Below are 14882 nucleotides of genomic sequence, written 5' to 3' on the forward strand. Positions count from 1 at the left end.
ACAGAATCCGATGCTTCACTCCAGGTTTACAGTATCCCTTGGACCTTCTTATTGACGATGAAACACAGAAATTACATCGGAATCAAATACAAAAGGCAAAATGGCGACTTAAGTACAAGAAGACTGACTCTTCTTACTGACTATGTTTTGAACCATTCCTGTGACTCTAGTTATACATTCTGATGCGTCACTTCAGGATTACTGTATCCCTTGGACCTTCTTATTGACGATGAAACACAGAAATTGCATCGGAATTAAATACAAAAGGCACAATGCCGACTTAACTACAAGAAGACTGACTCTTCTTAATGACTATGTTTTGAACCATTCCTGTGACACTAGATATAGGTTCCGATGCTTCACTTCACGTTTACTGTATCCCTCTGACCTTCGTATTGACGATGAAACACAGAAATTGCATCGGAATTAAATACTACAGGCACAATGCCGAATTAAGTACAGGAAGACTGACTCTTCTTACAGTCGATGTTTTGACCCAATCCTGTGACACTAGTTATAGATTCCGATGCTTCACTCGAGGTTTACTGTATCGCTTGGACCTTCTTCTTGATGATGAAACACAGAATTTCCATCGGAACTAAATAAAAAAGGCACAATGCCGACTTAAGTACAAGAAGACCGACTCTTCTTACTGTCTATGTTTCAACCATTCCTGTAACACTAGTTATACATTCCGATGCTTCACTCCAGGTTTACTATATCCCTTGGACCTTCATATTGACGATGAAACACAGAAATTGCATCGGAAATAAATACAAAAGGCACAATGCCAACTTAAGTTCAATATGACTGACTCTTCCTACTATCTATGTTTTGCACCATTTCTGTGTCACTAGTTATTGATTCCGATGCTTCACTTCAAGTTTACTGTATCCCTCTGACCTTCTTATTGACGATGAAACACAGAAATTGCATCGGAATTAAATACAAAAGACACAATGCCGACTTAAGTACAAGAAGACTGACTCTTCCCACTGTCTATGTTATGAACCAATCCTGTGACACTAGTTATAGATTCCGAGGCCTCACTTCAGGTTTACTGTATCCCCAGGACCTTCTTATTGACGATGAAACACAGAAATTGCATCGGAATTAGATACATAAGGCACAATGCCGACTTAAGTACAAGAATACTGACTCTTCTTACTGTCTATGTTTGAACCATCACTGTGACACTAATAATAGATTCCGATGCTTCACTCCAGGTTTACTGTATCCCTTGGACCTTCTTATTGACGATGAAACACAGAAATTGCATCGGAATTAAATACAAAAGGCACAATGCCGACTTAAGTACAAGAAGACAGACTCTTCTTACTGTCTATGTTTTGAACCATTCCTGTGACACTAGTTACAGATTCCGATGCTTCACTCCAGGTTTACTGTATCCCTTGGACTATCTTATTGACGATGAAACACAGAAATTGCATCGGAATTAAATACAAAAGGCACAATGCCGACTTAAGTACAAGAAAACTGGCTCTTCTTACTGACTATGCTTTGAACCATTCCTGTGACACTAGTTACAGATTCCGATGCTTCCCTTCAGGATCACTGTATCCCTTGGACCTTCTTATTGACGATGAAACACAGAAATTGCATCGGAAATAAATAGAAAAGGCACAATGCTGACTTAAGTACAAGAAGACTGACTCTTCCTACTGTCTATGTTTTGAACCATTCCTGTGACACTAGTTATGGATTCCGATGCTTCACTTCAGGTTTACTGTATCCCTCTGCCCTTCTTATTGACGATGAAACACAGAAATTGCATCGGAATTAAATTCTAAAGGCACAATGCCGTCATAAGTACGAGAAGATTGACTCTTCTTCTGTCAATGTTTTGAACAATTCCTGTGATACTAGTTATAGATTTTGATGCGTCACTTCAGGTTTACTGTATCCCTTGGACCTTATTATTGACGATGAAACACAGAAATTGCATCGGAATTAAATACAAAGGCACAATGCCGACTTATGTACAAGGAGACTGACTCTTCTTACTGACTATGTTTTGAACTAATCCTCGTACACTAGTTATAGATTCTGATGCTTCACTTCAGGTTACTGAATGCCTTGGACCTTCTTATTGGCGATGAATTACAGAAATTGCTTTGGAATTAAATACGAAAGGCACAATGCCGACTTAAGTACAAGAAGACTGACTCTTCTTACTAACTATGCTTTGAACCATTCCTGTGACACTAGTTATAGATTCCGATGCTTCACTTCAGGTTTGCTTTATCCCTTGGACCTTCTTATTGACGATGAAGCACAGCAATTGCATCGGAATTAAATAGAAAAGGCACAATGCCGACTTACGTATAAGAAGACTGACTCTTCTTCTGTCTATGTTTTGAACAATTCCTGTGACACTAGTTATTGATTTCGATGCTTCATTTTAGGTTTACTGTATCCCTTGGACCTTCTTGTTGACGATGAAACACAGAAATTGAATCGGAATTACATACAAAAGGCACAATGCCGACTTAAGTACAAGAAGACTGACTCTTCTTACTGACCATGTTTTGAACCATTCCTGTGTCACTAGTTATAGATTCTGATGCTTCACTTCAGGTTTACTGTATCCCTTGGACCTTCTTATTGGCGATGAAACACAGAAATTGCATCGGAATTAAATACAAAAGGCTCAATGCAGACTTAAGTACAAGAAGACTGACTCATCTTCCTGTCTATGTTTTGAACAATTCCTGTGACACTAGTTATAGATTCCGATGCTTCACTGCAGGTTTACTGTATCCCTTGGACCTTCATATTGACGATGAAACACAGAAATTGCATCGGAATTAAATACAAATGGCACATGCCGACTTAATACAAGAAGACTGACTCTTCTTACTAGCTATGTTTTGAACCATTCCTGTGACATTAGTTATGGATTCCGACGCTTCACTTCAGATTTACTGTATCCCTCTGACGTTCTTATTGACGATGAAACACAGAAATTGCGTCGGAATTAAATACAAAGGGCACAATGCCGAATTAAGTACAAGAAGACTGACTCTTCTTACTGACTATGTTTTGAACCATTCCTGTGACAATAGTTATAGATTCCGATGCTTCACTTCAGGTGTACTGTATCCCTCTGACCTTCTTATTGACGATGAAACACAGAAATTGCATTGGAATTAAATACTAAAGGCACAATGCCGACTTAAGTACAAGATGACTTACTCTTCCCACTGTGTATGTTATGAACCATTCCTGTGACACTAGTTATAGATTCCGATGAATCACTACAGGTTTACTGAATCCTTTGGACCTTCTTATTGACGATGAAACACAGAAATTGCATCGGAATTAAATACAAATGGCACATGCGACTTAATACAAGAAGACTGACTCTTCTTACTAGCTATGTTTTGAACCATTCCTGTGACATTAGTTATGGATTCCGACGCTTCACTTCAGATTTACTGTATCCCTCTGACGTTCTTATTGACGATGAAACACAGAAATTGCATCGGAAATAAATAGAAAAGGCATAACGCCGACTTAAGTACAATATGACTGACTCTTCCTACTGTCTATTTTTTGAACCATTCCTGTGTCACTAGTTTTAGATTCCGATGCTTCACTTCTAGTTTACTGTATCCCTCTGACCTTCTTATTGACGATGAAACACAGAAATTGCATCGGAATTAAATACAAAAGGCACAATGCCGACTTAAGTACAAGATGACTTACTCTTCCCACTGTGTATGTTATGAACCATTCCTGTGACACTAGTTATAGATTCCGATGCCTCACTACAGGTTTACTGTATCCCTTGGACCTTCTTATTGACGATGAAACACAGAAATTGCATCGGAATTAGATACAAAAGGCAAAATGCCGACTTAAGTACAAGAATACTGACTCTTCTTACTGTCTATGCTTTGAACCATCACTGTGACACTAATTATAGATTCCGATGCTTCACTCCAGGTTTACCGTATCCCTTGGACCTTCTTATTGACGATGAAACACAGAAATAGCATCGGAATTAAATACAAAAGGCACAATGCCGACTTAAGTACAAGAAGACTGACTCTTCCTACTGTCTATGATTTGAACCATTCCTGTGACACTAGTTATAGATTCCGATGCTTCACTCCAGGTTGACCATATCCCTTGGACCTTCATATTGACAATGAAACACAGAAAGTGCATTGGAAATAAATAGAAAAGGAACAATGCCGACTTAAGTACAATAAGACTGACTCTTCTTAGTTTCTATGTTTTGAACCATTCCTGTGACGCTAGTTACAGATTCTGTTGCTTCACTTCAGGTTTACTGTATCCCTTGGACCTTCTTATTGACGATGAAACACAGAAATTGCATCGGAATTAAATACAAAATGCACTATGCCGACTTAAGTACAAGAAGACTGACTCTTCTTACTGTCTATGCTTTGAACGATCACTGTGACACTAATTATAGATTCCGATGGTTCACTCCAGGTTTACTGTATCCCTTGGACCCTCTTATTGACGATGAAACACAGAAATTGCATCGGAATTAGATACAAAAGGCACAATGCCGACTTTAGTACAAGAAGACTGACTCTTCTTACTGACTATGTTTTGAACAGTTCCTGTGACATTAGTTATGGATTCCGATGCTTCACTTCAGATTTACTGTATCCCTCTGACGTTCTTATTGACGATGAAACACAAAAATTGCGTCGGATTTAAATACAAAAGGCACAATGCCGAATTAAGTACAAGAAGACTGACTCTTCTTACTGACTATGTTTTGAACCAATCCTGTGACAATAGTTATAGATTCCGATGCTTCACTTCAGGTTTACTGTATCCCTCTGACCTTCTTATTGACGATGAAACACAGAAATTGCATCGGAATTAAATACAAAAGGCACAATGCCGAATGAAGTACAAGAAGACTGACTCTTCTTACTGACTATGTTTTGAACCATTCCTGTGACACTAGTTATAGATTCTGATGCGTCACTTCAGGTTTACTGTATCCCTTGGACCTTCTTATTGACGATGAAACACAGAAATTGCATCGGAATTAAATACAAAAGGCACAATGCCGACTTAACTACAAGAAGACTGACTCTTCTTAATGACTATGTTTGAACCATTCCTGTGACACTAGATATAGGTTCCGATGCTTACTTCAGGTTTACTGTATCCCTCTGACCTTCTTATTGACGATGAAACACAGAAATTGAATCGGAATTAAATACTACAGGCACAGTGCCGAATTAAGTACAAGAAGACTGTCTCTTCTTACAGTCGATGTTTTGAACCAATCCTGTGACTCTAGTTATAGATTCCGATGCTTCACTCCAGGTTTACTGTATCCCTTGGACCTTCTTCTTGACGATGAAACACAGAATTTCCATCGGAACTAAATAAAAAAGGCACAATGCCGACTTGAGTACAAGAAGACCGACTCTTCTTACTGTCTAAGTTTCAACCATTCCTGTAACACTAGTTATACATTCCGATGCTTCACTCCAGGTTTACTATATCCCTTGGACCTTCATATTGACGATGAAACACAGAAATTGCATCGGAAATAAATAGAAAAGGCACAATGCCAACTTAAGTACAAAATGACTGACTCTTCCTACTATCTATGTTTTGAACCATTTCTGTGTCACTAGTTATTGATTCCGATGCTTCACTTCAAGTTTACTGTATCCCTCTGACCTTCTTATTGACGATGAAACACAGAAATTGCATCGGAATTAAATACAAAAGGCACAATGCCGACTTAAGTACAAGAAGACAGACTCTTCTTACTGTCTATGTTTTGAACCATTCCTGTGACACTAGTTCAGATTTCGATGCTTCACTCCAGGTTTACTTTATCCCTTGGACATTCTTATTGACGATGAAACACAGAAATTGCATCGGAATTAAATACAAAAGGCACAATGCCGACTTAAGTACAAGAAGACTGGCTCTTCTTACTGACTATGCTTTGAACCATTCCTGTGACACTAATTATAGATTCCGATGCTTCCCTTGAGGTTCACTGTATCCCTTGGACCTTCTTATTGACGATGAAACACAGAAATTGCATCGGAATTAAATAGAAAAGGCACAATGCCGACTTAAGTACAAGAAGACTGACTCTTCCTACTGTCTATGTTTTGAACCATTCCTGTGACACTAGTTACGGATTCCGATGCTTCACTTCAGGTTTATTGTATCCCTCTGCCCTTCTTATTGACGATGAAACACAGAAATTGCATCGGAATTAAATTCTAAAGGCACAATGCCGTCTTAAGTACGAGAAGATTGACTCTTCTTCTGTCAATGATTTGAACCATTCCTGTGATACTAGTTATAGATTTTGTTGCACCACTTCAGGTTTACTGTATCCCTTGGACCTTCTTATTGACAATGAAACACAGAAATTGCATCGGAATTAAATACAAAAGGCACAATGCCGACTTATGTACAAGGAGACTGACTCTTCTTACTGACTATGTTTTGAACTAATCCTCTTACACTAGTTATAGATTCTGATGCTTCACTTCAGGTTACTGAATGCCTTGGACCTTCTTATTGGCGATGAATTACAGAAATTGCTTTGGAATTAAATACGAAAGGCACAATGCCGACTTAAGTACAAGAAGACTGACTCTCCTTACTAACTATGCTTTGAACCATTCCTGTGACACTAGTTATAGATTCCGATGCTTCACTTCAGGTTTGCTTTATCCCTTGGACATTCTTATTGACGATGAAGCACAGCAATTGCATCGGAATTAAATAGAAAAGGCACAATGCCGACTTACGTACAAGACGACTGACTCTTCTTCTGTCTATGTTTTGAACAATTCCTGTGACACTAGTTATTGATTTCGATGCTTCACTTCAGGTTTACTGTATCCCTTGGACCTTCTTGTTGACGATGAAACACAGAAATTGCATCGGAATTACATACAAAAGGCACAATCCCGACTTAAGTACAAGAGGACTGACTCTTCTTACTGACCATGTTTTGAACCATTCCTGTGTCACTAGTTATAGATTCTGATGCTTCACTTCAGGTTTACTGTATCCCTTGGACCTTCTTATTTGCGATGAAACACAGAAATTGCATCGGAATTAAATACAAAAGGCTCAATGCAGACTTAAGTACAAGAAGACTGACTCATCTTACTGTCTATGTTTTGAACAATTCCTGTGACACTAGTTATAGATTCCGATGCTTCTCTGCAGGTTTGCTGTATCCCTTGGACCTTCATATTGACGATGAAACACAGAAATTGCATCGGAATTAAATACAAATGGCACATGCCGACTTAATACAAGAAGACTGACTCTTCTTACTAGCTATGTTTAGAACCATTACTGTGACATTAGTTATGGATTCCGACGCTTCACTTCAGATTTACTGTATCCCTCTGACGTTCTTATTGACGATGAAACACAGAAATTGCGTCGGAATTAAATACAAAAGGCACAATGCCGAAATAAGTACAAGAAGACTGACTCTTCCTACTGTCTATGTTTTGAACCATTCCTGTGACAATAGTTATAGATTAAGATGCTTCACTTCAGGTTTACTGTATCCCTCTGACCTTCTTATTGACGGGGAAACACAGAAATTGCATTGGAATTAAATACTAAAGGCACAATGCCGAATTAAGTACAAGAAGACTGACTCTTCTTACAGTCGATGTTTTGAACCAATCCTGTGACACTAGTTATAGATTCCGATGCTTCACTTCAAGTTTACTGTATCCCTCTGACCTTCTTATTGACGATGAAACACAGAAATTGCATCGGAATTAAATACAAAATGCACAATGCCGACTTAAGTACAAGATGACTTACTCTTCCCACTGTGTATGTTATGAACCATTCCTGTGACACTAGTTATAGATTCCGATGCCTCACTACAGGTTTACTGTATCCTTTGGACCTTCTTATTGACGATGAAACACAGAAATTGCATCGGAATTAAATACAAATGGCACATGCGACTTAATACAAGAAGACTGACTCTTCTTACTAGCTATGTTTTGAACCATTCCTGTGACATTAGTTATGGATTCCGACGCTTCACTTCAGATTTACTGTATCCCTCTGACGTTCTTATTGACGATGAAACACAGAAATTGCATCGGAATTAAATACAAAAGGCACAATGCCGACTAAAGTACAAGAAGACAGACTCTTCTTACTGTCTATGTTTTGAACCATTCCTGTGACACTAGTTCAGATTTCGATGCTTCACTCCAGGTTTACTTTATCCCTTGGACATTCTTATTGACGATGAAACACAGAAATTGCATCGGAATTAAATACAAAAGGCACAATGCCGACTTAAGTACAAGAAGACTGGCTCTTCTTACTGACTATGCTTTGAACCATTCCTGTGACACTAATTATAGATTCCGATGCTTCCCTTGAGGTTCACTGTATCCCTTGGACCTTCTTATTGACGATGAAACACAGAAATTGCATCGGAATTAAATAGAAAAGGCACAATGCCGACTCAAGTACAAGAAGACTGACTCTTCCTACTGTCTATGTTTTGAACCATTCCTGTGACACTAGTTACGGATTCCGATGCTTCACTTCAGGTTTATTGTATCCCTCTGCCCTTCTTATTGACGATGAAACACAGAAATTGCATCGGAATTAAATTCTAAAGGCACAATGCCGTCTTAAGTACGAGAAGATTGACTCTTCTTCTGTCAATGATTTGAACCATTCCTGTGATACTAGTTATAGATTTTGTTGCTTCACTTCAGGTTTACTGTATCCCTTGGACCTTCTTATTGACAATGAAACACAGAAATTGCATCGGAATTAAATACAAAAGGCACAATGCCGACTTATGTACAAGGAGACTGACTCTTCTTACTGACTATGTTTTGAACTAATCCTCTTACACTAGTTATAGATTCTGATGCTTCACTTCAGGTTACTGAATGCCTTGGACCTTCTTATTGGCGATGAATTACAGAAATTGCTTTGGAATTAAATACGAAAGGCACAATGCCGACTTAAGTACAAGAAGACTGACTCTCCTTACTAACTATGCTTTGAACCATTCCTGTGACACTAGTTATAGATTCCGATGCTTCACTTCAGGTTTGCTTTATCCCTTGGACATTCTTATTGACGATGAAGCACAGCAATTGCATCGGAAATAAGTAGAAAAGGCACAATGCCGACTTACGTACAAGAAGACTGACTCTTCTTCTGTCTATGTTTTGAACAATTCCTGTGACACTAGTTATTGATTTCGATGCTTCACTTCAGGTTTACTGTATCCCTTGGACCTTCTTGTTGACGATGAAACACAGAAATTGCATCGGAATTACATACAAAAGGCACAATCCCGACTTAAGTACAAGAGGACTGACTCTTCTTACTGATCATGTTTTGAACCATTCCTGTGTCACTAGTTATTGATTCTGATGCTTCACTTCAGGTTTACTGTATCCCTTGGACCTTCTTATTTGCGATGAAACACAGAAATTGCATCGGAATTAAATACAAAAGGCTCAATGCAGACTTAAGTACAAGAAGACTGACTCATCTTACTGTCTATGTTTTGAACAATTCCTGTGACACTAGTTATAGATTCCGATGCTTCACTGCAGGTTTGCTGTATCCCTTGGACCTTCATATTGACGATGAAACACAGAAATTGCATCGGAATTAAATACAAATGGCACATGCCGACTTAATACAAGAAGACTGACTCTTCTTACTAGCTATGTTTAGAACCATTACTGTGACATTAGTTATGGATTCCGACGCTTCACTTCAGATTTACTGTATCCCTCTGACGTTCTTATTGACGATGAAACACAGAAATTGCGTCGGAATTAAATACAAAAGGCACAATGCCGAAATAAGTACAAGAAGACTGACTCTTCCTACTGTCTATGTTTTGAACCATTCCTGTGACAATAGTTATAGATTCCGATGCTTCACTTCAGGTTTACTGTATCCCTCTGACCTTCTAATTGACGGTGAAACACAGAAATTGCATTGGAATTAAATACTAAAGGCACAATGCCGAATTAAGTACAAGAAGACTGACTCTTCTTACTAGCTATGTTTAGAACCATTACTGTGACATTAGTTATGGATTCCGACGCTTCACTTCAGATTTACTGTATCCCTCTGACGTTCTTATTGACGATGAAACACAGAAATTGCATCGGAATTAAAAACAAAAGGCACAATGCCGACTTAAGTACAAGATGACTTACTCTTCCCACAGTGTATGTTATGAACCATTCCTGTGACACTAGTTATAGATTCCGATGCCTCACTACAGGTTTACTGTATCCCTTGGACCTTCTTATTGACGATGAAACACTGAAATTGCATCGGAATTAGATACAAAAGGCAAAATGCCGACTTAAGTACAAGAATACTGACTCTTCTTACTGTCTATGCTTTGAACCATTACTGTGACACTAATTATAGATTCCGATGCTTCACTCCAGGTTTACCGTATCCCTTGGACCTTCTTATTGACGATGAAACACAGAAATAGCATCGGAATTAAATACAAAAGGCACAATGCCGACTTAAGTACAAGAAGACTGACTCTTCCTACTGTCTATGATTTGAACCATTCCTGTGACACTAGTTATAGATTCCGATGCTTCACTCCAGGTTGACCATATCCCTTGGACCTTCATATTGACAATGAAACACAGAAAGTGCATCGGAAATAAATAGAAAAGGAACAATGCCGACTTAAGTACAATAAGACTGACTCTTCTTAGTTTCTATGTTTTGAACCATTCCTGTGACGCTAGTTACAGATTCTGTTGCTTCACTTCAGGTTTACTGTATCCCTTGGACCTTCTTATTGGCGATGAAACACAGAAATTGCATCGGAATTAAATACAAAATGCACTATGCCGACTTAAGTACAAGAAGACTGACTCTTCTTACTGTCTATGCTTTGAACGATCACTGTGACACTAATTATAGATTCCGATGGTTCACTCCAGGTTTACTGTATCCCTTGGAACTTCTTATTGACGATGAAACACAGAAATTGCATCGGAATTAGATACAAAAAGCACAATGCCGACTTTAGTACAAGAAGACTGACTCTTCTTACTGACTATGTTTTGAACAGTTCCTGTGACATTAGTTATGGATTCCGATGCTTCACTTCAGATTTACTGTATCCCTCTGACGTTCATATTGACGATGAAACACAAAAATTGCGTCGGATTTAAATACAAAAGGCACAATGCCGAATTAAGTACAAGAAGACTGACTCTTCTTACTGACTATGTTTTGAACCAATCCTGTGACAATAGTTATAGATTCCGATGCTTCACTTCAGGTTTACTGTATCCCTCTGACCATCTTATTGACGATGAAACACAGAAATTGCATCGGAATTAAATACAAAAGGCACAATGCCGACTTAAGTACAAGAAGACTGGCTCTTCTTACTGACTATGCTTTGAACCATTCCTGTGACACTAGTTATAGATTCCGATGCTTCCCTTGAGGTTCACTGTATCCCTTGGACCTTCTTATTGACGATGAAACACAGAAATTGCATCGGAATTAAATAGAAAAGGCACAATGCCGACTTAAGTACAAGAAGACTGACTCTTCCTACTGTCTATGTTTTGAACCATTCCTGTGACACTAGTTACGGATTCCGATGCTTCACTTCAGGTTTATTGTATCCCTCTGCCCTTCTTATTGACGATGAAACACAGAAATTGCATCGGAATTAAATTCTAAAGGCACAATGCCGTCTTAAGTACGAGAAGATTGACTCTTCTTCTGTCAATGATTTGAACCATTCCTGTGATACTAGTTATAGATTTTGATGCTTCACTTCAGGTTTACTGTATCCCTTGGACCTTCTTATTGACGATGAAACACAGAAATTGCATCGGAATTAAATACAAAAGGCACAATGCCGACTTATGTACAAGGAGACTGACTCTTCTTACAGACTATGTTTTGAACTAATCCTCTTACACTAGTTATAGATTCTGATGCTTCACTTCAGGTTACTGAATGCCTTGGACCTTCTTATTGGCGATGAATTACAGAAATTGCTTTGGAATTAAATACGAAAGGCACAATGCCGACTTAAGTACAAGAAGACTGACTCTCCTTACTAACTATGCTTTGAACCATTCCTGTGACACTAGTTATAGATTCCGATGCTTCACTTCAGGTTTGCTTTATCCCTTGGACCTTCTTATTGACGATGAAGCACAGCAATTGCATCGGAATTAAATAGAAATGGCACAATGCCGACTTACGTACAAGAAGACTGACTCTTCTTCTGTCTATGTTTTGAACAATTCCTGTGACACTAGTTATTGATTTCGATGCTTCACTTCAGGTTTACTGTATCCCTTGGACCTTCTTGTTGACGATGAAACACAGAAATTGCATCGGAATTACATACAAAAGGCACAATCCCGACTTTAGTACAAGAGGACTGACTCTTCTTACTGACCATGTTTTGAACCAATCCTGTGTCACTAGTTATAGATTCTGATGCTTCACTTCAGGTTTACTGTATCCCTTGGACCTTCTTATTGGCGATGAAACACAGAAATTGCATCGGAATTAAATACAAAAGGCTCAATGCAGACTTAAGTACAAGAAGACTGACTCATCTTACTGTCTATGTTTTGAACAATTCCTGAGACACTAGTTATAGATTCCGATGCTTCACTGCAGGTTCGCTGTATCCCTTGGACCTTCATATTGACGATGAAACACAGAAATTGCATCGGAATTAAATACAAATGGCACATGCCGACTTAATACAAGAAGACTGACTCTTCTTACTAGCTATGTTTTGAACCATTCCTGTGACACTAGTTATAGATTCCGATGCTTCACTTCAGGTTTACTGAATCCCTTGGACCTTCTTATTGACGATAAAACACAGAAATTACATCGGAATTAAATACAAAAGACACAATGCCGACTTAAGTACAAGAAGACTGACTCTTCCTACTGTCTATGTTTTTAACCATTCCTGTGACACTAGTTATGGATTCCGATGCTTCACTTCAGGTTTACTGTATCCCTTGGACCTTCTTATTGACGACGAAACAGAGAAATAGCATCGGAATTAAATACAAAAGGCACAATGCCGAATTAAGTACAAGAAGATTGACTCTTCTTACTGTCTATGTTTTGAACCATTCCTGTGACACTAGTTATAGATTCCGATGCTTCACTTCAGGTTTACGGTATCCCTCTGACCTTCTTATTGACGATAAAACACAAAAATTACATCGGAATTAAATACAAAAGGCACAATGCCGACTTTAGTACAAGAAGACAGACTCTTCTTAGTGACTATGTTTTGAATCTTTCCTGTGACACTAGTTATAGATTCCGATGATTCACTTCAGATTTACTGTATCCCTCTGACGTTCGTATTGACGATGAAACACAGAAATTGCGTCGGAATTCAATACAAATGGCACAATGCCTAATTAAGTACAAGAAGATTGACTCTTCTTACTGTCTATGTTTTGAACCATTCCTGTGACACTAGTTATGGATTCCGATGCTTCACTCTAGCTTTACCGTATCCCTTGGACCTTCTTATTGACGATGAAACACAGAAATTGCATCGGAATTAAATAAAAAAGGCAGTGACGACTTAAGTACAAGAAGACTGACCCTGCTTACTGTCTATGTTTGGAACCATTCCTGTGACACTAGTTATAGATTCCGATGCTTCACTTCAGGTTTACTGTATCCCTTGGACCTTCTTATTGACGATGAAACACAGAAATTGCATCGGAATTAAATACAAAAGGCACAATGCCGACTTAAGTACAAGAAAACTGACTGTCCTTACTGTCTATGTTTTGAACCATCACTGTGACACTAATTATAGATTCCGATGCTTCACTCCAGGTTTACTGTATCAATTGGACCTTCTTATTGACGATGAAACACAGACATAGCATCGGAATTAAATACAAAAGCACAATGCCGACTTCAGTACAAGAAAACTGACTCTCCTTACTGTCTATGTTTTGAACCATCACTGTGACACTAATTATAGATTCCGATGCTTCACTCCAGGTTTACTGTATCAATTGGACCTTCTTATTGACGATGAAACACAGACATTGCATCGGAATTAAATACAAAAGCACAATGCCGACATCATTACAAGAAGATTGACTCTTCTTACTGACTATGTTTTGAACCATTCCTGTGACACTAGTTATAGATTCCGATGCTTCACTTCTGATTTACTGTATCGCTCTGACGTTCTTATTGACAATGAATCACAGAAATTGCGTCGGAATTAAATACATAAAGCACAATGCCGATTTAAGTACACGAAGACTGACTCTTCTTACTGTCTATGTTTTGAACCATTCCTGTAACACTAGTTATAGATTCCGATGCTTCACTCTAGGTTTACTGTATTCCTTGGACCTTCTTATTGACGATGAAACACAGAAATTGCATCGGAATTAAATAAAAAAGGCACAATGCCGACTTAAGTATAAGAAGACTGACTCTGCTTACTGACTATGCTTTGAACCATTCCTGTGACACTAGTTATAGATTCCGATGCTTCACTTCAGGTTTACTGTATCCCTCTGCCCTTCTTATTGACGATGAAACACTGCAATTGCATCGGAATTAAATACAAAAGGCACAATGCTGTCTTAAGTACGAGAAGATTGACTCTTCTTCTGTCAATGTTTTGAACCATTCCTGTGATACTAGTTATAGATTTTGATGCTTCACTTCAGGTTTACTGTATCCCTTGGACCTTCTTATTGACGATGAAACACAGAAATTGCATCGGAATTAAATACAAAAGGCACAATGCCGACTTAAGTACAAGAAGAGTGACT

This window comes from Schistocerca serialis, chromosome 7, assembly GCF_023864345.2.
Source record: "Schistocerca serialis cubense isolate TAMUIC-IGC-003099 chromosome 7, iqSchSeri2.2, whole genome shotgun sequence".
In the NCBI taxonomy this organism is placed as follows: Eukaryota; Metazoa; Arthropoda; class Insecta; order Orthoptera; family Acrididae; genus Schistocerca; species Schistocerca serialis.